The sequence below is a fragment of the Peromyscus eremicus genome, chromosome 2, assembly GCF_949786415.1.
Source record: "Peromyscus eremicus chromosome 2, PerEre_H2_v1, whole genome shotgun sequence".
In the NCBI taxonomy this organism is placed as follows: Eukaryota; Metazoa; Chordata; class Mammalia; order Rodentia; family Cricetidae; genus Peromyscus; species Peromyscus eremicus.
In genome coordinates this window covers 113,971,305-113,978,417 of record NC_081417.1, presented here as the reverse complement: position 1 = coordinate 113,978,417, position 7,113 = coordinate 113,971,305, and the positions used below count along the sequence as shown (strand labels likewise).

At 42.0% G+C, this 7,113-nt stretch overlaps 1 pseudogene; it reads left to right on the top strand.

Moving 5' to 3' along the window:
• The first annotated feature begins 3,402 nt into the window (after positions 1-3,402).
• Positions 3,403-4,469, top strand: LOC131905045 (glyceraldehyde-3-phosphate dehydrogenase-like; annotated as a pseudogene).
• Positions 4,470-7,113: the final 2,644 nt, after the last annotated feature.

Sequence of the window (7,113 nt, the reverse complement as noted above, 5' to 3'; positions counted from 1 at the left end):
GTGCCAAAGGCTAAACTTGCCTGGGTTTTGCTCTGCCTTGATGCTTAATGTGAGGTAGCAGCTAGCTGGTATGCACCACTTAGAGCTCCTGTCTCTAAAGGCTGAGCCATTTACCATTTGTATTAATAGCACTCGTAAGTAGAGGCACAGATGAAATTGTACCTGGTGAGGTCTGCAAGGACTGAGGAGCATGGATTGGAGTATGCTCTAGAAACATGCACCTCTGACCCCTTGAAGGATTAAACTGGGAAGGACAAAAACTGGTCTCCAGCCATCGTTGGTGAGTTATTTGTCATTGAAAGGAAGTTCTCTTTGAATTGGATGACTATGATCCAGGTCTCTAGATATGGGGTGCTGGCAGGTCAGATCCCATGAGTACAGTAATGAGATGGCACATTATCATCCATCCTTCGCTTTCATGGTGGGCATGCCACACCTACCACCTTAAGGGCTGGAAAAAGAGCAAAAGATACTACTCACCATGGTAGGTCTTCTTCAACTCTAAAGAACTGTATTAGAGTAGATGTTTAGAGGAGTGAACACAAAGACTAGCATGATGCATTATGTAGTGTTTGAATGAGAACGGCCTCCATAGGCTCATATATTTGACTGCTTGGTCCCCAGTTGGTGGAACTGTTTGGGAAGGATTAGGAGGTGTGACCTTATTGCAGAGGTTGTGTCACAGTGGGTGGGTTATGATGTTTCAAAAGTTCACACCGTTCCCAGTTCTCTCTCTCTGTCTCTCTGTCTCTCTGTCTCTGTCTCTCTGTCTCTCTGTCTCTCTCTCTCTTTCTCCCTTGTGGTTGTTTCCATACTACTGTACCAGTGCCACGCCTGCCTGTCTGCTGCATGTTCTCTGGCATGATGGTCATGGATTCTAACCCTCTGGAACCATGAGCCTCAAATTAAATGCCTTTAAAAGAAAGTGGCCTTGGTCATAGTGTTTTGTGATGGCAATAGAAAAGTAACTAAGACTCTAGCCATTTGAAATAAAAGGCATTGCCATATGAAGATGCCCTGAACTGAAAAAGATGAAGTAGCCTATGATATCAGAGCATATACCCTTTACCTTCCAACGACTAGGGAGCAATCAGAGGCTCTGAAACGCCAGCACTGCATCGACAGACAAACAGTTAAACATCTTACTGAATGAGGACTCTGTCGCAGGGTGAATGAGAACTGGTTTCTATGCATCAGTGAGTTTGAGAAGCTCATATAACATGGCTAGTGCTTTACAGGGGGCCTGATGGACCAAGAGTTATGAGTATGCCCTGTGATCAAATGAACTTAAGGAATGGCAGTCTTTCAGGAACTGACATGGATTTGCTCACATTTCTTTAAGAAAGTGCTGACACTGCTCACAGGTCCTGTATCCAGTGCTGGGAATCGAACCTGGATCCTCTGGAAGAGAGTTCTTTTGACCTCTGAACTACCTCTCCAGCCCCCAGAATGATGTGTTTTAACACAAGGGTATATGAAAAGTTTATTGATACTGTTGTAGATATATCTTCCTTAACTAAATAACCATATGCTTCTTAACAAAATGGTAGAGAGCATTACAGAAAAACACCCGCAGTTTTCAGCAAGGACTTCTAAAATACTCATTCCCTTGGGCTGAGCTTGTAGTTCAGTGGTAGAATACTTATTTATTGTATGTGTATGTGTGCATGCCTGCATGAAGGTGTGTGTGCATATTTCTGTGTGTAAAGGTGCCGTGTGTGTGTGTGTGTGTGTGTGTGTGTGTGTGTGTGTGTGTGTGTGTAGGCTAGAGGTCAACCTTGGGTATTGTTCTTCTTGAGCTGTCCACCTTGTTTTGTTTTTGTGTTTTTTGTAAAAGAATACTTTATTATCTATTACATGTTGTTTTTATGCCTGTTGTATACAAAGTGTATCGGCAGAATATCAGGACTTGAAGACAAAATAGAGGAATTAAAATATTCACTCAAGGACAGAAGTAAGTTAATAAAGAATGTACAAATGGAACATTTAAGATCTATGGAACACCAAAGACCAAAGACCAAATCTGTGAATCATAGCATAGAAGATGGAGGAGAATGTTAAGGCATAGAAAGCATTTTGTTCCTATCCGTGCACAAGGGGACATTTAAGATGCTAAACACATAAGACAAGGAAAGGACCTTCCTATATCATATTATAGTTAAGACACTGAATATATGGAATAAAGAATGTATACCAAAAGCTGCAAGAGAGAAAAAATAAGCCACATCTAAAGGCAGGCCCATGAGAATAATAGCCAGTTCCTCAACCAAAGCTTTAAAAGCCCAGGGAGCTTGTACTAATGTATTTCAAACTCTAGAAGACAATGACTGACAAGCCAGACTATTATACCTAGCAAAACTATCTGTTATAATGGAAAGAAAAAGAACTCCTTTCATGATTAAAAGCAGGCTAAAAGAATTCATGACCAGTAAGGCGACTCTATAGATGATGCTTAAAGTACTCATTCAGACTGGAGAGAAAGACAAACACAGTCATGAATCCATAGAAAAGACTGAACTATGAAGAACAGTAGTCAAACAATGAAGGAACAGGAAAGTACCACATACAACAACATCAATAAAATGATAGGAATAAATACACACCTTTTAATAATAACTGAATAGTTGGGTGGTCTGTTTAGTTCTCATGGAAATAAACATGCTAGATGACAGACAATAACTGTATGATCATGTATGATTCTGTCTTCCTTAACTATTATAAACATTATAAAGCAAATGGCTCTAAAAACTTGGGGTGGGGGCACACACACAAAGGTTAGAGCAATTATGAGTGGTTTGTTAGCGTGGGGGGACTCACCTCATTCTTAGAATTCATATCCCTTGAGCCAGCTAAAAAGGAGTAGTGGGGTATTGAAGGCACACTGTATCGTCATCTTCAAATGATTTTTATCACGTCTGACCTTCTGCTTCTGTTTATGTGTGGAGTATTTATCATTTTGATATTTAAATGTATTTTGTTACCCTTTCTCTTTTTGTTAACAAGGGAACTAAGCAATCACCTTCTGATATCCTAGCTTGAGTATTTCATCAATCATTTCAAAGCAAATCTGAAAATAAACCCTCTGTAGGAAACTTACATACTGATTTTTGTTTGCTGCAGTTGAAATAATAAGATAATGTAATACTTTCCTAACATCTAATATTAACTGTATGTGGCAAGTTGCCCCATTTTTATTAGATTTTGAAGATTTTTTTTCCCTAAGTGTGATGTTGCATCTATACAAGTGTTAACTGTAGTGGGGATTTGTCCAGCAAGCTTAAAATTTATACTTTGAAATAAATGACAGGGCTTTAAAAAGTAATAATTCTGAATACTAATCATCCCAGTCCCCAATCAAAAGTCACCGACAGCAGATGAATTAGAAAACAGTGCTCGGCTCTCTGCTCCTCCCTGTTCCAGAGACAGCCGCATCTTTCTGTGCAGTGCCAGCCTCGTTCCTGAGACACGATGGTGAAGGTCGGAGTGAACGGATTTGGCCGAATTGGACGCCTGGTTGCCAGGGCTGCCTTCCAGACTGGCGAAGTTGATATTGTTGCCATCAATGATCCCTTCATTGACCTCAACTACATGGTCTACATGTTCCAGTATGACTCTACCCATGGCAAGTTCAACAGCACAGTCAAGGCTGAGAACGGGAAGCTGGTCATCAACGGGAAGGCCATCACCATCTTCCAGGAGCGAGATCCCGCCAACATCAAGTGGGGTGAGGCTGGTGCCAAGTATGTTGTGGAATCCACCGGTGTCTTCACCACCATGGAGAAGGCTGGGGCCCACTTGAAGGGCGGGGCCAAAAGGGTCATCATCTCCGCCCCTTCTGCTGATGCCCCCATGTTTGTGATGGGTGTCAACCATGAGAAGTACGACAATTCACTCAAGATTATCAGCAATGCTTCCTGCACCACCAACTGCTTAGCCCCCCGGCCAAGGTCATCCATGACAACTTTGGCATTGTGGAAGGACTCATGACCACAGTCCACGCCATCACTGCCACCCAGAAGACCGTGGATGGCCCCTCTGGGAAGCTGTGGCGTGATGGCCGTGGGGCTGCCCAGAACATCATTCCTGTATCTACCGGTGCCGCCAAGGCTGTGGGCAAGGTCATCCCAGAGCTGAATGGGAAGCTCACGGGCATGGCCTTCCATGTTCCTACCCCCAATGTGTCCGTCGTGGATCTGACATGCCGCCTGCAGAAACCTGCCAAGTATGACGACATCAAGAAGGTGGTGAAGCAGGTGTCAGAGGGCCCACTAAAGGGCATCCTGGGCTACACTGAGGACCAGGTTGTCTCCTGTGACTTTAACAGTGACCCCCACTCTTCCACCTTCGATGCTGGGGCTGGCATTGCTCTCAATGACAACTTTGTGAAGCTCATTTCCTGGTACGACAATGAATTTGGCTACAGCAACAGGGCGGTGGACCTCATGGCCTACATGGCCTCCAAGGAGTAAGAAGCCCGCCCTGGACCACCCACCCCAGCAAGGACAGCAAGAGAGACCCTCGGCTCCTGAGCAGTTCCTGTCCCATCTCAGTCCCCGATACTGAGCATCTCCCTCACAGTTTCCATCCCAGACCCCCAGAACAACAGGAGGGGCTTAGGGAGCCCTACTCTCTTGAACACCATCGATAAAGTTCACTGCACCCCCCCCCAAAAAAAAGAAAACAGTGCTCATCTATTTGTTGCCTCTAAGAAGTGCGTCTCACTCTCAAAGGTAGATGCTACTGTAGAGTGAGAGGAGGAAAAATACACCCAAGCCAATGGACCTAGGAGACAAACAGCTGCTCTGTTCTAATAGATGACAAAATAGGCTTCAAACAAAACAGTCCAAAGAGATAAAGAGTGTCACTCCATGCTGGTTAAGGGGACAGTATATCAAGACGACATCACAGGGTTAGGGACACAGCTCAATGGATCAAGTTCTTGCTGTGCAAGCCTGTGCACTAGAATCTGGTTCCCCAGCACCCACATAGAAGCTAGGCAGGCACGGTGGCCAGCCTGGAACCTCAGTGCTCAGGAGCCAGCAAGCTACCTCGGGTAGCTAAATCAATGAGCCTCAGATTAAGGGAGAGACCCTACTTAGAAAAATACAGTGGAGAGTGAGAGGAAGACAATTATCTCAAACCTTTGGCTTGTTCACATGCACAAGTTCACATGAGTGTATATGAACACACATACATTCATACACACCATGCACATGTGAAAAATTAAAAACAGAGAAAGATAATGTTACAATTTTAAGCAGAAACATACCAAACATAGGCACATCCAATTCCACAAAACTAGAGGTATTCCGTATTACTAGATGTAGAGTCACAGATTAACCCCAATACAATAGTAGCTGGTAATTGCAATGTTCCACTTTGACCAATAGACAGGTCATCTTTAAAAGAAAGACATAGAGAAACATCTGAGCTAAATGATTTCAGAGATCAAATGAACGTAAAAGACATCTACAGACTAGACCATCCAAACACTGCAGACTACATTCTTCTCAGAAACCCATGGAACTTTCTCTAAACTAAAACACATGATATGATAAAAAGTAAGTCATAACAGACACAGGAAAACTGAAACAATTTCTTGTATTCTATCTGACCACAATGGAATAAAACTAGAAATTGGTAGCAAGAGAAACTATAGAATTATACATACTCATGTAGATTACACAACACACTATTGAACTGATCCCGGAAGGAAGCGAGAAGGAATTTGGAAACATTTCCTAGAACAGAATAAAAGTGAAATGCAACCTGCTAAAATCTAAGGAACATACTGAAAGCAGTCCTGAGAGCTGGGAATGATATTACTGAAAACTCAGAGAATCAGTGAGAATGGACCTGTGGGCCTTGAAAAGACAGGAACTAACCGGGTGGTGGTGGCGCCATTAATCCCAGAACTCAGGAGGCAGAGGCAGGTGGATCTCTGTGAGTCCGATGTCAGCCTCGTCTACAGAGTGAATTCCAGGACAGCAGGACAACACAGAGAAATCCTGCCTCAAAAAACTAAACAAAAACAACAATAACAACAACAAACAAAACCCCAAAAAACAAAACTGAATAAAACAAAAAAAATCAAGAGCCATCCAATCTCCAAATCAGTAGACAGAAAGAAATAATTAAAATCAAGGCAGACACTAATGAAATAGAAATCAAAGCAACACAGAGAATAAATAAAACAAAGAGTTGGTTCTTGAAAACATAACAAGATCAGCAAAGTCTTAGTGAAATTAACCAACAGAGACAGAAAACCCAAATTAATGAAATTAGAGATGAAAAGTGAGACATTACAACAGGCATCAGTGATATTCAGAAAATTATTAGGTTATACTTTAAATGTTTACATTTCACTAAACTGGAAAGATATAAAGGAAGTAGAAGAATTTTGTAGGTACATATGATATACCAGTACTAAACCAAGATGAGATAAATGATTTAAACAGATCTAAAGAAGCAATGAGACCCAACTAGTAATAAAAATAATTTCCCAACTCACAAAAAAGTCCAGGCCCAGATGGATTTACCGGAAGATTTTTTTCCAGAGCTTCAGAGAGAGCTAACACCAATGACTTGCAAACTATTCAAAAAATGGAAGAGGAAGGACCATTTCCAGACCCTCTTTACATGCTGGTCCCTATACTCAACCTAGAAAAACACAAAATCTATAGACTAACTCCCTGATGAACACAGATGCAAAAATTCTCAATAAACAATTGCGAATTTAATTTAAGAACACTGAAAAAAATCATACAGCAAGATCAGGCTGGTTTCACTCCAGCCATACCAGTGTGACTTAACATGCAAACCAATAAATGTAATACATCACACAAATAGACTCAATGGCAGCAGTCACCTGACCATCTCAGTAGATGTAGAAAACACTTTGGATAAAATCCACATCCTTTGCTGATAAAAGCACTGAGGAGACTAGGCACAGAAGGCTAATATCTTGATATAATAAAGTCTATATGTGACAAACCTGTAGGCAATGTTATAGTAAATGGAGGAAAAGTGAATGCATTTATACTAAGGTCAGGAAGGCCAGAGCGTGCCTACATCTCCTACTCATTCAGCATGGTGACGTAAGTCACAGCTAGA